This window comes from Aegilops tauschii, chromosome 3, assembly GCF_002575655.3.
Source record: "Aegilops tauschii subsp. strangulata cultivar AL8/78 chromosome 3, Aet v6.0, whole genome shotgun sequence".
In the NCBI taxonomy this organism is placed as follows: domain Eukaryota; kingdom Viridiplantae; phylum Streptophyta; class Magnoliopsida; order Poales; family Poaceae; genus Aegilops; species Aegilops tauschii.
In genome coordinates, this window is record NC_053037.3 from 373,808,979 (window position 1) to 373,832,587 (window position 23,609).

Genomic DNA, 23,609 nt, shown 5'->3' on the forward strand with positions numbered 1-23,609 from the left:
GGCCAGAGCAGCACCTGGGGGTGCCCCGAGGGGGGCACAACCCACCAGGGCGTGCCTGGGGGCCCAGGCGCGCCCAGGTGGGTTGTGCCCACCTCGGTGACCTCCCGCACCCCCTCTTTACCTTATAAAATCCTAAATATTCCAAAAACCCTCCGGGAAAACCTAGATTAGAAGTTCCGCCGCTGCAAGGCTCTGTATCCACAAGAAACCAATCTTGACCCCGTTCCGGCACCCTGCCGGATGGGGGAATCATCACCGGTGGCCATCTTCATCATCCCGGTGGCCATCGCGATGAGGAGGGAGTAGTCCACCCTCGGGGCTGAGGGTTTGTACCAGTAGCTATGTGTTTAATCTCTCTCTCTCTCTCTCTCTCGTGTTCTTGAGATGTCACGATCTTGATGTATCGTGGGTGTTGTTAATATAGTCGGATCATATGGTGTTTTCCCCTCTCTATCTTGTTGTGATGAATTGAGTTTTCCCTTTGAGATTTCGTTTTATCGGATTGAATACTTTTATGGATTTGAGAGCACTTGATATATGTCTTGCATATGAATACTCATGGTGACAATGGGGTATCATATTTATTCACTTGATATGTGTTTTGGCACTCAACTCGCGGATTCCCGAGGTGACATTGGGGTAATCTACGCATAGGGGTTGATGCGCGTTATTGTCTTTGTTTCTCTGGTAGAAATCTTGGGGCACTCTTTGAGGTTCTTTGTGTTGGATTGAGTATTATGAATCTGAATTTGCTTTGGTGTTATTTTAGTATGAACTCTTGGATAGATCGTTCGGAAAGAATAGCTTTATGGTGGTTTCGTACCCTACAAACAATTTATTCTTATGTTCTCCGCTAGATAGGAACTTTGGAGTGATTCTTCATCGCACGTTCAGGGATGGTTATATGATCCAATTATATTAGCATTGTTGGGAGATTGCACTAGTGAAATTACGGTCCCTAGGCCTCATTTTGAAGCATTGCAATATCGTTTGTTCTTCGTTTTATCAATTGCTACCTTGCTGTTTTTTATTGTTCCTATTACGAAAATCAATATCTACTATCATTACTACGCTTGTATCACCATCTCTTCACCGAACTAGTGCACCTATACAAATTACCATTGTATTTGGTGTGTTGGGGACACAAGAGACTTTTTATTATTTGGTTGCAGGGTTGTTAGAGAGAGACCATCTTCATACTATGCCTCCCACTGATTGATAAACCTTAGGTCATCCACTTGAGGGAAATTGCTACTGTCCTACAAAACTCTGCGCTTGGAGGCCCAACACGTGTCTACAAGAATAAAGTTGCGTAGTAGACATCAAGCTCTTTTCTGGCGCCATTGCCGGGGAGGTGAGTGCATGAAGGTATATCTTTAGATCTTGCAATTGAATCTTTTAGTTTCTTGTTTTATCACTAGTTTGGTTTGTAAAATAAAACTACAAAAAAAATGGAATTGCGGCCGCATCATATTGTTCATCTTTATAATGTCTTTCGTGAAAATGATGGAAAGGAAAATTGTGCTCAATTGATAGAAGAAGAATTCAATAGAATGTTTGGTATAAATGATGAGCATGATTGCAATGTTGTTAGTATGAATTCTTTGAATATCCATGATGCTAATGATATGCAAAGCCATAAGCTTGGGGATGCTATGTTTGACGAAGATGATATTATTTGTCCCCCAAGATTTCATGTGCAAATTTGTTATAATGATTGCATGCCTCCTTGATACGTTTCCAACGTATCTATAATTTTTGATTGTTCCATGCTGTTATATTATCATTCTTGGATGTTTTATAATCATTTTATATCATTTTTTGGTACTAACCTATTGACATAATGCCAAGTGTCAGTTGCTGTTTTTTGGATGTTTTTTACATCGCAGGAAATCAATATCAAACGGAGTCCAAACACCTTGAAACTTTTTGGGGATTTTTTATGGACCAGAAGACCACCAATGGGCTAGCTGGGGGTGCCCCGAGGGGGGCACAACCCACCTGGGGGTGCCTGGGGGGCCCAGGCGCGCCCTGGTGGGTTGTGCCCACCTCGGTGGCCTCCCGCACCCCCTCTTTACCCTATAAATTCCCAAATATTCCGAAAACCCTCGGGGTTAACCTAGATCAGAAGTCCCGCCACCGCAAGGCTCTGTAGCCACCGGAAACCAATCTATACCCCGTTCCGGCATCCCGCCGGAGGGGGAAATCATCACCGGTGGGCATCTTCATCATCCCGGCAGCCACCACGATGAGGAGGGAGTTGTCCACCCTCAGGGCTGAGGGTTTGTACCAGTAGCTATGTGTTTAATCTCTCTCTCTCTCTCTCTCTCTCGTGTTCTTGAGATGTCACGATCTTGATGTATCGCGGGCTTTGTTAACCTAGTCGGATCATATGGTGTTTTCCCCTCTCTATCTTGTGATGAATTGAGTTTTCTCTTTGAGATTTCGTTTTATCGGATTGAATACTTTTATGGATTTGAGAGCACTTGATATATGTCTTGCAAGTGAATACTCATGGTGACAATGGGGTATTATTTTGATTCAATTGATATATGTTTTGGCACTCAACTCGTGGATTCCCGAGGTGACATTGGGGTAATCTACGCATAGGGGTTGATGCACGTTCTTGTCTTTGTTTCTCCAGTAGAAATCTTGGGGAACTCTTTGAAGTTCTTTCTGTTGGATTGAGTATTATGAATCTGAAATTATTTGGTGTTATTTTAGTACGAACTCTTGGATAGATCGATCGGAAAGAATAGCTTCGAGGTGGTTTCGTACCCTACAAACAATTTCTTCGTATAATCTCCACTAGATACACTACAAAAAAAGACACATCCGTGACATTTTGGGCCGAACGAAAAAAAATTCTGTCATGCTTATGACACTTCTATGACGATAATTGTGACAAAACCCGGTATCATCATAGATGTGGTGGGCTCCTACTTCTATGACAAAAAATCATGACGGAAAATGGGCTTTTCATCCTGGGCGGGCCGGAGACGCAGTTGCATGACATTCTTTGGGCCGTGCATGACGGAAAAAATTGTGGTAGAAGTGAGGGCGAGGAAAATATCGGGGAGTTCCCGGTTACGGTGGGTGGTCGGGGGCCGAGCGATGCGCGTTTCTCTCGTACACGTACGCGCGTTGGTGCGAGGCGTTGGGCTCTAAATGAACCCGAGCCAGGCGTTCGCCTACTGAACCCGAGCGATTGCACTTCAGGCTACGCTATACTGAACCCGAGCGATCGATCGATGGCTGTTAACTGAACCCGACCGAGTGATTCCTTCGCTACTTCTGCCAACTGAAGCCGATCGATGCTGCCTCTAGATGAACAGTGAGCGTTGTTGGGGGGGGGTGGATGAACAGCTCCCGGTGGGGGGTTGGATGAACAGGACCCCGTGGTAGTAGAGGCCGTTGCCGCTGGATGAACAGGACCCCGATCGATCGAGCCGGTGGAGGGCTGGATGAATAGGACCCCGTGGAGGGCTGGATGAACAGGACGACCCCGTGGAGGGCTGGTTGAACAGTAGCCGGTGGAGGGCTGGATGAGTAGTAGCCCGTGGAGGGCTGGTTGAACAGGACCCCGTGGAGAGGGCTGGTTGAATAGTAGCTCATGGATGAGCGGTGGAGGTTGGATGAACAGGAGCCCATGGATGAACAGTCGTAGGTGGAGGTTGGAGGAGGTCGACCGTGGATGAATAGTAGCCCGTGGAGGCTGGAGGAGCTCGACGGTGGAGATGAACAGTATCCCGTGGAGTCCCGTTTTGTGGTATGCCACACCCCTCCCGATGAACAGGACCCCCGTTTCGACCGTAGCGCTCCAACACAAGTCCGTTTGCTCCGTTTTGCGGTACGCCACACCCCTCCTGATCAACAGGAACCCGTTTCGACCGTAGGAGGTCCAAGAGAAGTTTGTTTCCTCCGTTTCGCGGTACGCCAGACCCCTCCCGATGAACAGGATCCCGTTTCGACCGTGGCCGGTCGAACACAAGGCTGTTTCCTCCATTCTGCGGTACGCCAGGCCTTGTTTTGATCGGCTGTTCCGTCCAAGCCGGTTGGCTCCCGATGAACACGATGTATTCCGTTGCCTCCCGATGAACACGGCACATTCCGTTGACTCCCCATGAACACGATGACGATGCAGTTTCTTCGTTCCGACCCAGCCATGTACACGAGCCTTGGCCGTACGTATGCGCGAGTAGGCGTTCGAGACCCCGCCCGTATGTACGTACATGGCCGTATTTTTTTACGTGTGGCTGTATGTACGTGTACATGGTTTAGATGGGACAGCCTGAACTGCTACGTGGGGGGCTCTACTATGACATGTGCCGGTACTTATCGGCCACGGTTCATCGTTGCAGAGCAACCGATCGACTAGTATGTGCGTACACGTTCCAACAAGACAGACAACGGTACGTACGCTTCGACCGGGTGGGTCCCAGCTGTCATGGAGGATAAGGACGCATTTCCTTGCGTTCGAAGATATAGCTAATGGGTCCCAGCTGTCAGGGGGATTTTTTTGCCCGTAATAAGGACGCACTTCCTTGCGTGCGAAGATGTGGCTGGTGGGTCCCAGTAGTCCGGGGGAGAAAACATAATTTTTTAGGGTAAAAAGGATGCAGCTGCATGCATGCGTCCATGGGCGTGGTGCGTCCCCACTGTCAACCTCTCACGTACAGTCATCTTCCGATGACTCTCGTTTGTTGACCACGTTGACCACACCGTGCCGAGCGCACCAAGGCCGGTGGACGACGGCGAGGCCCCAGACTGGAACGACCCGGAGATGGGGAAGACGCGGCAGTGGAGTCGCAGATGGAGAGGAGTGGGAAACTTGACTGGTTCGGGTGCGCGGCAGCACTGCCGCCCACGGGAGACAGGAGCAAGAACAGAGGTTGAAGAAGGAGAATGGCTGTTGGATTAACATCCAACGGTCCAGCTGCTAGAATCATTTGTTGATTAAGTTGACATAGCCCTGCGTACACGTCCGCTTAGTAAGCCCACAACTCAGCCACCAAATCTGATGGGTCCCAGCTATCAACGGGAGGAATAGTTTTTTCACATAACAAGGAGGCACTTCCTTCCGTGCGAAGATACAACCGGTAGGTCCCAGCTGTCAGGGGGAGGAAACATTTTTTTCAGCTTAATAAGGAGGAACTTTCCATGCGTGCGACCATGGACCTCATGGGTCCCAGCCGTCAGGCTCTCCACGTACAGTCCTCTTCTGATGACTCTTGTTTGTTGACCACGCCGCACCGAGCGTAGCGAGGCGGTGGACGATGGCGAGGCCCTAGACGGGAACGACCCGGAGATGGGAAGACGCGGCAGTGGAGTCACAGATTGAGAGGAGTACAAGGGTTATAACTTGTTCTTGTGCGGCGTGGGGCTGCAGTCAGTGGAGAATAACAGGAGTTGTGGAGGGGTGGAGGGATAGCCTGGCCGGCGGTGGGGTAGCGCTTCGCAGCGATGCGTGCTAAGCAGAGCCGCTAGCCGTCGGAGGCCGGACCAGGCTGTCCCGGCAACGCTGGAGGAAGAAGACGAGAGATTGAAGGTGCCTACCAGCCGTTGGATATAAATCCAATGGCTGTGGATGTCATAATCATTTGTTGACCAAGTTGACAACGCCCTGCGTAGGCTTCGACCTATTGGCCCACATGTCAGTGTGCAAAAATGTGGCATATATTTAACCCATGTTTTCTAGAATGTACAGTCCATTTGTTGGGCTGGGTGAACAAATAATTTCGCGTCAATGTGGCCCATTTAATATTTTCTAAGAAATCCTAGCCCATTTGCACTTTCTTGAAATACATGAATTAGCTGGGCTCGTTCTATATATAATGTTAGGTTAGAAGGAGCAATTAATATCATAAAATACACCGGAGCGACACATTTTTTATATATAAAATTAACAAATTAGCGAGTTATTACTCAAAATAAAAATGAGCGCGTTATTATTAGATTGGTCCTTAAAATCTTCGCAAGCTTTTGTACGCAATCACCAGGATTTTCGTTGCCTGTGAGTAAAAAACAACCAGGATTTTCCTTGCCAACTTCTGTTAAACATGTACTTTTATAAGTTAATAACACGTGGGATGTTTTTATAATGTATATATAAGTCTCTATAAAATATGCGATAGTAGTAATAATAAATATATATATATATATATATATAAAATGTGGTTAGAAGGGAAAACATAAATTGGACACAACATTATTATTCTTATATATAGATAAATAGAACAGAGATCTGCGTTTAACTAAAAAAAATACATTTGGCTGCCGATTTTTAAGAAAAAGTAAAACCTACGCTGGGAGGCCCATAGGCCGGTATGGACCTCAAAAAATAAGTTGAAACCACTGTCTCCGTATGTCGTGGGCTACGCATGTTAAAAAACAAAACCTAGGCCTAGCTGATACTTGTTCGCCCTCTGGAAAAAAATGATACCAGCTAGATCCCCGAGCGAACTGGATTAAAGAGGGGGCCGACGGCGCGACTGAAGAAGCACGTCAGACGCGATTTTTTTTCTTCAGTGGATTGCTCTCGATGGCTTTTTTTACTTGCCTATGCACCATACAAATTGTATTTTTAGCCTCCCAGTCTGTGGTGGACCAGCAGCCCATTTGGTGGGTGGGCCAACCTACAGAAACCAGCACTCGATTTTTAATCAAGCCCCCAAAACAACGCAGTACTATGTTTGTTTTGAGGCCGAAAACATTACGGCTGGGGTTGAGCGGGGGAGGGGAAAGACAAAGCAAAAAATATTAAAAAGAGCTGATGCGCCGTTGCTACCCTAACAAAGCAGGTGCAATTCTTCTCGGGAAGAAGGTGTGCCGTTGACACCCACACGTCACAAATCCCACAGTAGACATACTAACAAGTTCACACACAAGTACAACAGAAAAGGTAAACATTCGTATCAAACTCAGGTTCACAGGACACGTTCATATTCATAGCCAACATTCACAATCAACAACTCAAAAGATTCATATATACACAAGTTTAGCATGTCTATGCATCCAAATGATAGATAGATCACACGACAATATTCATAGATAATTCACAAAAAGATTCAGATATACACATGTTCAGTATGTTTATGCATCCAAATGATTGAGATCATAGCCAATATCATCCATGGACGAACTTTAATTACCTAGGGTACAGACTGGTAAATGGTGTTCAGTCGGAGGTACTTCTTGCTAAAATTAATGCTTGTACGAGTAAACTTTTGAGTACATAAGAGGCAGCACAGACAATCTAAACTTTGCTTGTAGGTTTATCCTCAAATGGTGGCCTCGTGCCGAGGGAGGTTTGAGCAACTTGGCCACTACTTTCATCCAACTAGTTTACTGGCTCATCTTGGTCCTGTAGCTCGCCAAAAAATTCTACATTGCAGACAAGAAAGGAGGCGGTTGAGAAAATGAACCACCCAAATTTTTTGTGCAGTTCAACTGAAATGGAGCATCCCTGGCGTGCAGACTGATTAAGTGCCAGATGAATATACGCGGCAACCAACTTGTCTAGAATCTTTAGACTCCATGCCATACAGTTTGCTACCATATGTGCCGATAACCAAAAGGCACAAGTTGGGACCAAAGACTGGACTGCGTTTTTCTGGGCTATGCGTCAAGCAATATTTTTGGCATTCATTCTCCTAATACTTGGAGTTTGACAACTGGTTCACGCTGGTTGATACTCGAATGAATATAGGCACTTCTTCTTATCAACATCGATGCTTGTCTGAGTGAACTTTGGAGTACATAGTAGCAGCATAAGTATCTGTTTATCTGATCTTTTTGTGCAGTTCTACTGAAATCGCCCAATGTAATGATTAGCCTGCGAGTTCAGGCTTCAAGTTTCTCCTTTATGAAATCAGCAAACAGTGGCACAATACCAAATTACCAATACATATGACAAGCACAATAATCAGGATAAAGACCAGTACCAACCTGTGTGAGGTAGCATATCAATTACTATTTCCTTTGACTGGAAGCCAAGATAAGCGAAGCGACTGACAGCAAAGGAAGGAAGCAAGCCTAGATTAGCGACTGACAGGAAAGGAAGGAAGCTGTCGAGGCAATGAAGCACCCAAAGTTTTTGTGCAGTTCCACCAAAATCGAGCATCCCTGTTGGCACATATTTTGAGAGAGTGAGATTACTGTAATAGTGGGACTAGTTGATGAAACATACACTAACAAATAGAAGTACCCTCATTATCTTAATGGGTAAAGTTAGCAACATAGTAGTCTTGCTTAAAGAGAGGTACTAATTTATTTAATCAGTGCCAATTAGCTCAACACTCAAAGCATTGCCATGTATCATAGGTTGCAAAACTTTAACGTGCAAAGATAAAGGAGTTTCTCATGACAGTAGCACGATACAAATAGAGATGACATCAAACTAATATGGATGAAGGCCTTAGGCCGGTACCAACCTGAGCAAAAAAGCTTATTCATGTAGTCCCAGAAGAGATGATAAAGCACTCACTGGAATCACTCAATAGTATATATTTTTGTGCACTTCAAATGTATGGTTGAAATCACTCTTGTTTACCAGTGCTGAGATTATATCGAAAGATTATCAAGAACTTCCAGCAGAGTTAAAGCACAAGCTGGGATACAGTTCATTGTATTGTCTTGTGTAGTTCCACTAAAATGTATGATTGGCACAAAATGATCCCTGTTTGCACAAGTAGGAACAAGGTGAAACCTTCATTAGCTTAGTGAGAAAGGAAAGAAAGACATTAGCATATTACTCTAAAAGTAGCATCAAATTCATGATGAACAATACGCAAAACATTGCCTCATTGAACCAATGGCAATAAATTGACATGCAAAACAATAGCACTATTATGTCATGACGCTACCAAGATTCCCTCCCTGCTCCACCACGTGATTCACCTCCACAGACAAACATACACACGTACATGATTTAGCATAGGGTGCTACTAAAGATTTGTTTAACTCCGACAGGAAAATTAGGCAGCAATAAATTTGTGGTACTTAAGTACTCCTAATTAATTAAGTGACCTTGCAAGAGAGACAACAGAAGTGGAAGGGCTCCCTGGAGGATTGTCTCACATGTAAGGTAGACGTTGCCAGAGCCCTTGAATGGCCTCGACTGAGGCCTCGGGCTTCAGCAAGATCACCTTGGCACTGTTTATTCTTTGTCTTCCTCTTCATGCTCTATTTCTCTTTCTCCTCACCAGTTGGTGAAACCAAGTACATGATTGGCCTTCTATTTCAGAATTGGTTTTGTCAGTGAGGGAGTACAAGTGTACTAGTAAACAAGAGCATTATTTTCTCATGGTAGTCGCAAAATAGAGATGAACACATGCATTAAATATCATTCTTACCTAAAAGAAGGTTATGGTGCCAATATGGATGACGAGGATTGGAACACATTTCTCCCTTTGTGCAGTTCCACCGAAATGAACCAACTGTTCCATTCTGACATTCCAGTTAAAAAACACAAAAGTCACTTCTTTTAAGAAGTGTTTTGTGCAGTGCACCAAAAGGTCACAACAGCAACCAGGTGAAATGGATATCCCTGTTTGCACAAAAAGCTACAGAGGAAACAGTCAGAGTCTCAAACAATTACAGGAAAAAACATTTGGCTAAACTTGTCATGGCTTATAACAGTGGCATGGCTTCATTTTACCAGGGGCATTAGATTAAGAACAGCTAAATATTTGGTATAAGGGCATGGGACAGTGGGTGCACCAACAGTCCAGCACCATGTACCTAAACCGGGGCATAAAGTGGTGATTTAGAGTTTGTTGCCCCGAGAAACAAACATCCAGGAAACATATCTGGGTTGGTCCCATTTTTGTTCACTCTAGCCACCTACTCCTATGTGTGGATAGCAAATCTAGTCCTAGTCATACCACTGTGTACATCGTTTCCCCTATATTTCCCTTTTCGACCAAGAGACCGGTTGGATGACCAGTCTGTACTACTTTCACCCCCTTTCCTTCCTGTTTGTACCAAGTCTGATATACATACTAAATTTCATGCAACTGATACCACTCTCTCAGTCTGTCCATCTGTCTGCGGGTGAAAAGTTGTACTGAACTCTAGCCTGGTTCCCAAAGTTTCATGCAACTGATTCCAAAACTTTGAAGTAAACTGGGTTCCTCTATCAGATACAATGGTCCTCGGAACTCCATGCAGACATACGATCCTGGTCATGTATATCTTTGCCAACTTAGCACTGGTGTAAGTGGTCTTTACTGGGATGAAATGAGCTACTTTCGTCAAACGATTGACTACAACCCATATCGAGTCATAGCCTGAACAAGTCCTGGGTAATCCCGTGATAAAATCCATGCCTAGCTTATCCCACTTCCATTCGGGTATCGGCAATGGTTGTAGCAATCCAGCTGGCTTCTGATGTTCTGCCTTCACTCTCTGACATACATCACAACTGCTACATACTCCGCAATATCCTTCTTCATTCCGGTCCACCAGAAACTGTCCTTCAAATCTAGATACATCTTGGTATTTCCTGGGTGAATCGAATATGGCGAATCATGGGCCTCTTGCAGAATCAACTTCCTGATCTCCTGATCATTTGGCACATATACGCGGTCCTCAAACCATAGTGTATCGTGCTCATCCTCACGAAATCCTTTAGCCTTTCCTTTACTCATTCTTTCCTTTATCTCGGCAATCTCCTTGTCCGTCTTTTGAGCTTCTCTGATCTTATCCATCAAGGTAGACTGAATCTCCAAAGCTGCTACATAACCTCTCGGAACTATCTCCAAACATAGGTCGCGAAGGTCTGCTGCCAACTCCTTGGGTAACTCTCCGGTCATGAGTGTGTTGACATGACTTTTTCGGCTCAACGCATCGGCTACTACGTTAGCCTTTCCGGGATGATAATGCAATCTCATATCATAATCCTTAATGAGCTCCAACCATCTCCTCTGCCTGAGATTCAATTCCTTCTGAGTGAAGATATACTTCAAACTCTTATGATCCGTGTATACCTCACAGTGGTTTCTGATGAGAAAATGTCTCCATGTCTTCAACGCATGCACTACAGCTGCTAACTCCAAATCATGCGTAGCATAGTTTAACTCATGGGGTTTAAGCTGTCGTGAGGCATATGAAACAACTCTTCCATCCTGCATGAGTACGGCCCCAAGTCCTCGACGAGAAGCGTCGCAATATACTTCATAATCCTTGCGTTGATCTGGCAGAATCAACACTGCTGATGTAACCAAGCGTCTCTTCAACTCCTGAAAACTGGCCTCACATTCCTCAGTCCAATTGAATTTGGTGTCCTTCTTTAACAACTCTGTCATAGGCTTTGCAATCTTTGAGAAATTCTCAATGAACCTCCGGTAGTATCCTGCGGGTCCAAGAAAACTCCAGATCTCTCCAACTGACGTGGGTGACTCCCAATTTGTCACAGTGACAACCTTGGTGGGGTCTATTGCTATTCCTTCTCCGGATATAACATGTCGAAGAAATCCAACTTCCTTCAGCCAAAAGTCGCACTTGCTGAACTTGGCGTATAACAGATGTTCTCTGAGCTTACCAAGTACCAAACGCAAATGCTATTTATGTTCTTCGTTCTTCGAGTATACCAGAATGTCATCAATGAACACCACAACGAACTTATCCAAAAACTCCATAAACACTTTGTTCATCATGTTCATAAAATAGGCAGGTGCGTTAGTCAGACCAAATGACATAACGGTATACTCATACAGCCCGTACCTCGTTGTAAAAGTTGTCTTAGGTATATCCTGCTCTCGAATCTTCAGCTGGTGATACCCTGATCGCAAATCGATCTTGGAAAACACCTTTGCTCCTTGCAGCTAGTCAAACAAATCATTGATCATCGGCAGTGGGTACTTGTTCTTGATCGTCACTTCATTCAATCCTCGATAATCGACAACCATCCTCAACGATCCATCCTTCTTTTCCACTAGAAGTACTGGGGATCCCCAAGGTGACGAACTTGGGAGAATATAACGTTTATCCAGTAACTCCTTAATCTGCTTCTTAATTTCCTCTAAATCCTTTGCGAGCATTCTGTACGGTCTCTCAGATATTGGCCCTGTGCCTGGCAAAAGCTCAATAAAAAACACAATGTCTCTATCTGGTGGCATGCCTGGCAACTCTTCTGGAAATACATCCGGAAAATCCTTCACCACTGGTACTTCCTCCTGTACAACTCCTGATAAGGAATTTACTTGAGTCCTATTCGGCACATGCCGAGATACATACTTGATCCTTCTTCCTTCTGGGGTGGTAAGCAAAATCGACTTACTGTCGCAGTCAATGTTCCCTCCATACTTCGATAACCAATCCATGCTTAATATCACATCCAGTCCTTGTGACTCCAATACTATTAGGTCCGAGGGAAACAGGTAGTTACCAATTCTTAATGGTAACCGATCACACCATAGGCTAGCCATATACTCTGCTCCTGGTGAGGTTACTAACATGGGTGACCTAAGGGCTTGGGTTGGCAATTTAAACTTATCCATGAATCCCCTTGATATGTATGAATGCGATGCACCAGTATCAAAAAGTACGACTGCAGTAAATGACTTAACCAAAAACTTACCTATTACTGCATCTGGCTGAGCTTCAACCTCCTCCACATTAACGTGGTTCACTTGTCCCCTATTGAAAGGGTTGGGCTTCTTCCCAGAGCTTCCATTGCCATTTCCATTCTTAGCTTCAGGACACTCATTAGCGTAATGTCCGGTCTTCTGGCACTTGTAGCAAGTAACGTGGCTTAGATCCTTCTTGGCGGGTGTTGCCGGTTGGAACGGTTCTGTCCGCTACTTCCCCCGTTACAATTTCCGTTCTTGGGGCCACTATGATTGTGCAAACTTCCACCATTATGAGTGTGGCCTCCATGGTTATGAACGAGTCCTCCTGAGTTCGGGGTGTAACGGGGTCTCTGCTGGGCTCCAGAATTGTACTTCCCTTGTCCATACTTCCTTTTGCGGCTGTCAATCTGCTGCTGCTTCCCTTCAAGCATGAGAGCTCTATCCACCAACTCCTGATAGTTATTGAAATTTTCCACCATCAACTGCATGCTCAGCTCATCATTTAATCCTTCCAAAAACGTCTCCTTTTTAGCTGCATCTGTAGCGACGTCATCTAGGGCATAACGTGCTAACTTACTAAACTCATCCACATATTGGCCAACAGTGCGCCCTCCTTGGCGTAAGTTGCGAAACTCACGCTTCTTCATGGCCATAGCTCCTGCTGATACATGGGCAGTGCGAAAAGCCTGCTGGAACTGGTCCCATGTCGCAGTGTCAATAGGGTAAGTGACTATGAAATTCTCCCACCATGATACTGCGGGTCCATCAAGTTGATGTGCGACAAAACGCACTCTCTCCGCATTTGTGCATCCTGCAGTAGTCAACTCCCTCTCAATCTTGCGGAGCCAATCATCTGCAACAATCGGCTCGGTGCTACTGGAGAACACCGGCGGATTCAACCTAAGAAAACGGGCTAAGTGATCAACTGGTGGGGGTGGTGGTGGGTTGTTGTTATTATTGTTCCCCTGGTTCTGATTCTGGACTAGTATCTGCATCAAAGCATTCTGCTGCTGGATCAACTGAGTGAGCTCCGGTGGGAAAGCAAATCCACTGTCGCGTCTCGGAGGCATCTGCTGGGTTTAGAAAAGATGAGAAAACAGAATAGAATGAGGTCTAGAGGGAAAACACTACCCATATGCACATGAGACAAACACAAACATATCACTCAATCAAATCAAACAAGGGCATACAAATGGTCTAGAACTATCGTTACAAAAGTGCTTGGACTATACTATATACATGGTGGAATACTACTACTGATTTGGTGGTCTACTAGAAAAATTGCTCGGTCGAAGACTCCATGATATCTGCTCCAGCTTCATCAACATAATCATCATCGCTATCGTCGGGGTCCGAGTCGGTGTCGTCGATGATGATGTAGTTCTCCGGGCAAGGGGAATCGTCATCTTCTCCTCCTGGCACAGGGTCTCCCATGAAAACTCCTAGCTTCCTGGTCAGGTCATCATTCTTCTCCACTAGTACGACGATTTCCTCCTCATAATCTTCGCGTGTGGCCTTTAGTTCTTCCTCCAGTTCCATGATCCTTGTCATCGCCTTCTTCAAATCTGTCATGCCTGCGCACATCTGGTTCTCCTGGCGTCGAATGTGTTGGTTTAACTCCTGGATGAAAGAGGCAATCGATCTATCCTTCCTGGTGCTGATAATCTCCCATTGCTCATCTCGGCGCCCACAAATCTGGTAGATAGTGTCCTTGAGATCATTGTGGTAAACTTCTCCAATGCGTCCCATGGAAATGTGAGCTGCCATACTCTTTCCTAGACTCCAGGTTGGTGCATCGAAGGAAAACTCTATGGGCTCGATGACTGGTGTGAACATCCTTCCTGGAACTTGAACTTGAATCATCCAGCGCTCCTCTTCTGGTAAAGTGGCGTTATAGGTCCCGGTGAAGCTTGGTATTCCAATATTCAGGTATCTAGTGACTTCCTTCAAGTGGCGTCCAAATGGGGTGTCTTCATCCGGTTGCGTGAACTTGATCCTTGCATCCGCCATCGTAAAGAGTAGAAAATGGAGAGGAGTTAGAAATGACAAGAGAGTAGTGATCTAGGCCTTTAGCTTAGTGGCCGTGTCCTACCGTCAGCGTGTGCTCTGATACCATCTTTGTAGCGACCAGACCTCAAACAGTCTGATCTCTGTGCATAAGTGTCATCCCTGGATCGGTAATGCTGACACACACAGTACTTGAAGGATTTATAACAGAGTAGCAATCACACACTTATTACATCGAATGTCTCAAAAGAGAACTCATTACAATAAATATGGCTTAAGGCCATCTAAAACGATAACAGCGGAAGGCTTGGAAGATAAAGTGAGTCCATCAACTCCAACGGCATCACTGAGTGAAAGACCACGACCTAAGGCTCCTTACTCGTCAACTGAAAAGTCTGCAACATGATACGTTGCAGCCCGAAAACGGGTCAGCACATGGAATATGCGGGGAATGTAACACAAAGAGTAATGAACAGAATAATGCTATCACTATATGCATATATGGCTGGTGGAGGCTGTATGGTTAATATGTTTTGCGAAAAGCCAATTTTTCCCTACTACAAAGGAATAAATTTTACTTAACTACAAAGTTTGTTGAAAACATTGAGAAGGTAAACCCCATCTCAATCCCAAATTAAAGTAATCATTAACAACCCATCAAATTAATTAAGTAGTGATGAGATCAGCATGATAATCCAAGAACCAGATACTCAAGATGTCCATAACCGGGGACACGGCTAATCATGGTTAGTTTGTACACTCTGCAGAGGTTTGCGCACTTTTCCCCACAAGACTCGATCTCCTCCGTTGGATTTCTCGCACTACATGGTGTTTGAGAAACGGATGACCGAGACACAGTCTTTCAGAAGCGTTAGCACCTTACGATGGGTAGACAATACCACCTACATCCCCTACATCTGCTAGTCTACCACTGTAAGAGTTCACACAACTTAATCAACTATGCTAGAGCCCATAATAGCTTGTGGCTGCACACGGAAGTTTCCAGCATGAATAATCTTATGATCCCTTTGAGCCTGGGTGGCAGTCCATATGAGAATCGCACGGTACCCCGGGATTTCAAAAAAAAATACAGGCAATCACTGGAATTCCCCAGGTGCCTCAATCCACCCAGATGTGTAATTAAGTTGCCACCTTAAGTTGAACCATTAATTAACAATACTCACATCTGTCATGAATACACTCACACCCAATCCACGTCTACGAGCATAGCATGGCAATATAAGCATAACTTAATAGTAACTCCCAAGGTTTGAATGCAGGGCAATAGGTTCCTACCTCATCAACTACTTCCCAGTACCCACATGTTATCAATCCTACTCATGCAATGTTTGAGGGTGAAACTAATGCATAAAAACTAGGTATGAAAGGGATATGATCAAAGTGTTACTTGCCTTGCTGATGATCGGCGAAACCTAGAGACTCGTAGTAGCACGCTTTACACTCCGGGTACTCTATCGCAAACAAACAAGCATACAATAAGCAATCAAGCAAAAGCACGGGTAAAACTCAAATAAGAGATCTAACCAGAAAGTTCAACTTAAGAACTCCGGTTTGCAAAAAGAATCAAATCAAACGAAGCAACAAAACTCAAACGGCGAAAGAAACAAGCTTCGTTTACTAATCTGGACTAAAGTCAAGTTTTACAGTAGCAAAATCTTGTTTAAGTTGGTTAAACAGAAAGAGGGTTTTGAGACGAAACTCTAGGCGCTTGAATCACCTGATTCCGATAAACGAGCGAAAAGTTATACTACAACAAAAATCGGATCAGTAATCGCGATCGAAAATAATCGCGGAAAATCCGAGAAAAAGAAAAACGGACGAACATGCTAACGAACGAACGTTCGCTGTCTGCGGTTAAACGGTGAAAACCGTTCGTTAAAACGAACGAACGAGCGTTCGCTATATAACTAAACCGGAAAAAATAAACCGATCTAAAAAAACCGTGGTTTTTAAAAAAACCGACGGTTTTCTCACGAAAACCATGACGGCGGTGGCGCGGCTACCTCCGGCGGATCCGACGACGGCGGCGGCGGCGGGCGGCTCCGGCGAGGCGGCACGGGTCGGCGGCAGGGCAACGCGGGCGGCGTCCGGCGCGGGCGGCGGTTAGGGTTAGGGTTTGGGAGGCGGCGCGGGTTGGCGGCGCTGGTGGGCTTCGGCTTGGGGATTGGCGGCTTATAAAGGCCCCCCGGGCGGAGTCCCGCTCGGGTACGGCCCGGAGTCGGTTTGACTTTTAAAAAAAAATCCGACGTGCAGAAAAAGAAAGAAAAGAAATACTAAACGGACTCCAAAAATCCCGAAATAAATTTTCCGAGTCCTCTAAAAATAGGCCGGACAAAGTGAACATTTATTTGGGCCTAAAATGCAATTTTGGAAAACGCATATTTTTCCTAATTCAAATAAAATAGCAATAAAACTCCAAATAAAAATCTTATTTGATTTTCATATTAAATCTATGATATTTCTTTATTTTGAGGAAGTCATTTTATCCTCTCTCTTTTATTTTAATAAAAGAAATATTTGAAGAGAAAATACTTAAAATCAAACGATCCTCTTTTCAAAAATTTGAGAAAAACTCAAATATGAAAATAAATCCCCAACTCTCTCCGTGGGTCCTTGAGTTGTATAGAATTTCTAGGATCAACCAAAATGCAATAAAATATGATATGCAATGATGATCTAATGTATAACATTCCAAATTGAAAATTTGGGATGTTACAATAATCCATGGACTCAACATTAGTCATATAGAACTCACATACTTATTGCAAAAATCTACAAGTCATCAAAATCAAGCACTACGCGCATGCTCCTAGGGGGATAGATTGGTAGGAAAAGACCATCGCTCGTCCCCGATCGCCACTCATAAGGAGGACAATCAAAGAACACCTCATGTTTCAAATTTGTTACATAACGTTTACCATACGTGCATGCTACGGGACTTGCAAACTTCAGCACAAGTATTTCTCAAATTTACAACTACTCAACTAGCACAACTTTAATATCACTACCTCCATATCTCAAAACAATCATCAAGCATCAAACTTCTCTTAGTATTCAGCACACTCATAAGAAAGTTTTTTACTAGTCTTGAATACCTAGCAAATTAGGATTATTTAAGCAAATTACCATGCTGTTTAAGACTCTCAAAATAATATAAGTGAAGTATGAGAGAATAATAGTTTCTATAAAAGAAAACCACCACCGTGCTCTAAAAGATATAAGTGGAGCAGTAGAGCAAAAACTATGTAGCTCAAAAGATTTAAGTGAAGCACATAGAGTATTCTAATAAATTCCGAATCATGTGTGTCTCTTTCAAAAGGTGTGTCGAGCAAAGATGATTGTGGTAAACTAAAAAGCGAAGACTCAAATCATACAAGACGCTCCAAGCAAAACACATATCATGTGGTGAATAAAGATATAGCTCCAAGTAAAGTTACCGATGGAAGTAGACGAAAGAGGGGATGCCTTCCGGGGCATCCCCAAGCTTTGGATTTTTGGTGTCCTTATATTATCTTGGGGTGCCATGGGCATCCCCAAGCTTAGGCTCTTTCCACTCCTTGTTCCATAATCCATCAAATCTTTTACCCAAAACTTGAAAACTTCACAACACAAAACTTAACAGAAAATCTCGAGAGCTCCGTTAGCGAAAGAAAAGAAAACACCACTTTAAGGTACTGTAATGAACTCATTCTTTATTTATATTGGTGTTAAACCTAATGTATTCCAACTTCTGTATGGTTTATAAACTATTTTACTAGCCATAGATTCATCAAAATAAGCAAACAACACACGAAAAATAGAATCTGTCAAAAACAAAACAGTCTGTAGTAATATGTAACTAACGCAAACTTCTGTAACTCCAAAAATTCAGCCAAAATAGGACGACCTAGAAAATTTGTTTATTGATCAGCAGCAATTGGAATCAATATTTTATCACGTTCTGGTGATTTTTAACAATTATTTGTGTGAACAGAAAGTTACTGCAATTTTCAGCAAGATCAAATAACTATCATCCAAGAAGATCATATAGGTTTAACTTGGCACAAACACTAATTAAAACATAAAAACACATCTAACCAGAGGCTAGATCAAAGATTTATTCCTAAACAGAAGCAAAAAGCAAAAAACTAAAAATAAAATTGGGTTGCCTCCCAACAAGCGCTATCGTTTAACGCCCCTAGCTAGGCATAAAAGCAAGGATAGATCTAGGTATTGCCATCTTTGGTAGGCAATCCATAAGTGTCTCTCATGATAGATTCATATGGTAATTTTATTTTCTTTCTAGGAAAGTGTTCCATGCCTTTCCTGAACGTAAATTAGAATCTAATATTTCCTTCCTTCATATCAATAATTGCACCAATTGTTCTAAGGAAAGGTCTACCAAGAATAATATGACATGAAGGATTGCAATCTATATCAACAACAATAAAATCTACGGGCACATAGTTCCTATTTGCAATAATAAGAACATCATTAATTTTTCCCATAGGTTTCTTAATGGTGGAATCCGCAAGGTGCAAATTTAAAGTGCAATCATCAAAATCACGGAAACCTAGCAAATCACACAAAGTCTTTGGAATCATGGAAACACTAGCACCCAAATCACACAAAGCATAGCATTGATAATCTTTAATTTTAATTTTAATAGTAGGTTCCCACTCATCATAAAGTTTTCTAGGGATAGAAACTTCCAACTCAAGTTTTTCTTCATAAGATTGCATCAAAGCATCAACGATATGTTTAGTAAAAGCTTTATTTTGACTATAAGCATGAGGAGAATTTAGCACGGATTGCAACAAGGAAATACAATCTATCAAAGAGCAATTATCATAATTAAATTCCTTGAAATCCAAAATAGTGGGTTCATTAACATCTAAAGTTTTGATCTCTTCAATCCCACTTTTACTAATTTTTGCTCTAAAAACTCTGAATTTTTGGAACGCTTTCTAGGTAAAGGTGGATCATATTCAGTCCCATCATTATCAAGATTCATACTGCAAAACAATGATTTAATTGGGGACACATTAATAACTTTTAGATCTTCATCTTTATTTTCATAAAAATTAGAAGAACACGCTTTCACAAAGCAATCTTCTTAGCACGCATCCTAGCGGTTCTTTCTTTGCACTCATCAATGGAAATTCTCATGGCTTTGAGAGACTCATTGATATCATGCTTAGGTGGAATAGATCTAAGTTTCAAAGAATCAACATCAAGAGAAATTCTATCAACGTTCCTAGCCAATTCATCAACTTTAAGCAATTTTTTTCAAGCAAAGCATTGAAATTCTTTTGCGCATTCATAGACTCCTTACACTAGTCTCAAATTCAGAGGGCATCTTATTAAAGTTCCCATAAGAATTGTTGTAGGAATTACCATGATTATTAGAGGAATTACTAGGATAAGGCCTAGGATTAAAGTTTCCTCTATACGTGTTGTTACCAAAATTATTCCTACCAACAAAATTCACATCCATAGATTCATTATTATTCTCAATCAAAGTAGACAAAGGCATATCACTTGGATCAGAAGAAACACTCTTAGTAGCAAATAATTTCATAAGTTCATCCATCTTTCCACTCAAAACATTAATTTCTTCTATCGCATGCACTTTTTTATTAGTAGATCTTTCAGTGTGCCATTGAGAATAATTAACCATAATATTATCTAGGAGTTCAGTAGCTTATCCTAAAGTGATTTCCATAAAAGTGCCTCCCGCGGCCGAATCTAAAAGATTTCTAGAAGCAAAATTCAATCCGGCATAAAAAATTTGTATGATCATCCATAAATTCAAACCATGTGTAGGACAATTACGTATCATTAATTTCATCCTCTCCCAAGCTTGTGCAACATGTTCATGATCAAGTTGCTTAAAATTCATAATATCATTTTTAAGAGAGATGATCTTAGCGGGAGGAAAATATTTCGAGATAAAAGCATCTTTGCACTTATTCCAAGAATCAATACTATTTTTAGGCAAAGATGAAAACCAAGCTTTAGCACGATCTCTAAGCGAAAAGGGAAATAGCTTCAGTTTAACAATATCATTATCCACATCTTTCTTCTTTTGCATATCACACAAATCAATGAAGCTATTTAGATGGTTAGCGGCATCTTCACTAGGAAGGCCGACGAATTGATCTTTCATGACAAGATTCAACAAAGCAGCATTGATTTCACAAGATTCAGTATCGGTAAGAGGAGCAATAGGAGTTCTAAGAAAATCATTATTGTTGGTATTGGTAAAGTCACACAACTTAGTATTATCTTGAGCCATCGTGACAAGCAAGCAATCCAACACACGAACAAACAAGAAGCAAGCGAAAAAGAGGCGAATGGAAAAGAGAGGGCGAATAAAACGGCAAGGGTGAAGTGGGGGAGAGGAAAACGAGAGGCAACTGGCAAATAATGTAATGCGGGAGATAAGGGTTTGTGATGGGTACTTGGTATGTTGACTTTTGCGTAGACTCCCCGGCAACGGCGCCAGAAATCCTTCTTGCTACCTCTTGAGCACTGCGTTGGTTTTCCCTTGAAGAGGAAAGGGTGATGCGGTAAAGTAGCGTAAGTATTTCCCTCAGTTTTTGAGAACCAAGTTATCAATCCAGTAGGAGGCCACGCACGAGTCCCTCGCACCTACACAAACAAATAAATCCACGCAACCAACGCAATAAAGGGGTTGTCAATCCCTTCCCGGTCACTTACGAGAGTGAGATCTGATAGATATGATAGGATAATATTTTTGGTATTTTTATGATAAACATGCAAAGTAAAATAAAAGGCAACAAAAATAGCTAAGTGTTGGAAGATTAATATGATGGAAAATAGACCCGGGGGCCATATGTTTCACTAGAGGCTTCTCTCGAGAGCATAAGTATTACGGTGGGTGAACAAATTACTGTTGAGCAATTGACAGAACTGAGCATAGTTATGAGAATATCTAGGTACGATCATGTATATAGGCATCACGTCCGAGACAAGTAGACCGACTCCTGCCTGCATCTACTACTATTACTCCACGCATCGACCGCTATCCAGCATGCATCTAGAGTATTAAGCTCATAAGAACAGAGTAACGCTTTAAGCAAGATGACATGATGTAGAGGGATAAACTCATGCATTATGATATAAACCCCATCTTGTTATCCTTGATGGCAACAATACAATACGTGCCTTGCTGCCCCTACTGTCGCTGGGAAAGGACACCGCAAGATTGAACCCAAAGCTAAGCACTTATCCTATTGCAAGAAAGATCAATCTAGTAGGCCAAACCATACTAATAATTCGAAGAGACTTGCAAAGATAACCAATCATACATAAAAGAATTCAGAGAAGATTCAAATATTGTTCATAGATAAACTTGATCATAAACCCACAATTCATCGGTCTGAACAAACACACCGCAAAAGAAGATTACATCGAATAGATCTCCACAAGAGAGGGGGAGAACATTGTATTGAGATCCAAAAAAAAGAGAAGAAGCCATCTAGCTAATAACCATGGACCCGAAGGTCTGAGGTAAACTACTCACACATCATCGGAGAGGCTATGGTGTTGATGTAGAAGCCCTCCGTGATCGATGCCCCCTCCGGCGGAGCTCCGGAAAAGGCCCCAAGATGGGATCTCACGGGTACAGAAGGTTGCGGCGGTGGAATTAGGTTTTTGGCTCCGTCTCTGGTAGTTTGGGGGTACGTAGGTATATATAGGTGGAAGAAGTACGTCGGTGGAGCAACGTGGGGCCCACGAGGGTGGAGGGCGCGCCTGGGGGGGGGGGGGGGTAGGTGCGCCCCCCTACCTCGTGCCCTCCTGGTTGATGTCTTGACGTAGGGTCCAAGTCCTCTGGATCACGTTTGTTCCGAAAATCACGTTCCCGAAGGTTTCATTCCGTTTGGACTCCGTTTGATATTCTTTTTCTGCGAAACTCTAAAATAGGCAAAAAACAGCAATTCTGGGCTGGGCCTCCGGTTAATAGGTTAGTCCCAAAAATAATATAAAAGTATATAATAAAGCCCAATAATGTCCAAAACAGAATATAATATAGCACGGAACAATAAAAAACTATAGATACGTTGGAGACGTATCAACCGCCAATGCATTTTACTCGGTAATAAATGACCAGGATTGAAGGGGAATCCAAATTTCCTTCATCTTCTGTCCTTGAGCTCTTGACAAACCAATGCACTATACGGTTGTCCGGCCACTCCACTCCAGAGCTATCACCAAGCATCGTTCATGCCATCGCGCCGCACACTAACCGGTAAGGAAGCGATGGCATCCCGCCGCGCCGAGTTCCTGGCCGCCCACGACCGCACACAAAATGGTAGGGAAGCGATGGCATCCCGCCGTGCCGAGTTCATCGCCGCTCGCGACCTCACACCTATGTCGGCCGAATTTGAAGCTACCAAGGCCGAATGGGCGGTAGAGTGATGTCGCTTGAAGCTACGTCGGTATTTCCCTAGAGAGGAAGGGATGATGCAGCACAGCGGCGGTAGGTATTTCCCTCAGATATGAAACCAAGGTTATCGAACCAGTAGGAGAACCAAGCAACACAACGTAAACAACACCTGCACACAAATAACAACACCTCGCAACCCGACGTGTTAAAGGGGTTGTCAATCCCTTTCGGGTAGCGGCGCCGGAAATTGCGTGTTGACGGGAGAAAGTTGTAAAAGATTGAATAAATAGATCATAAATAAAATAAAGTGCAGAAAAGTATTTTTGTATTTTTGGTTCAATAGATCTGAATAAAAAGTGCAAATAAAATAGATCGCAAAGCAAATATATGAGAAAGAAGACTCGGGGGCCGTAGATTTCACTGGTGGCTTCTCTCGAGAAAGATAGCAAACGGTGGGTAAACAAATTACTGTTGGGCAATTTATAGAACCTCAAATAATTATGACGATATCCAGGCAATGATCATTACATAGGCATCACGTCCAAGATTAGTAGACCGACTCCTGCCTGCATCTACTACTATTACTCCACACATCGACCGCTATCCAGCATGCATCT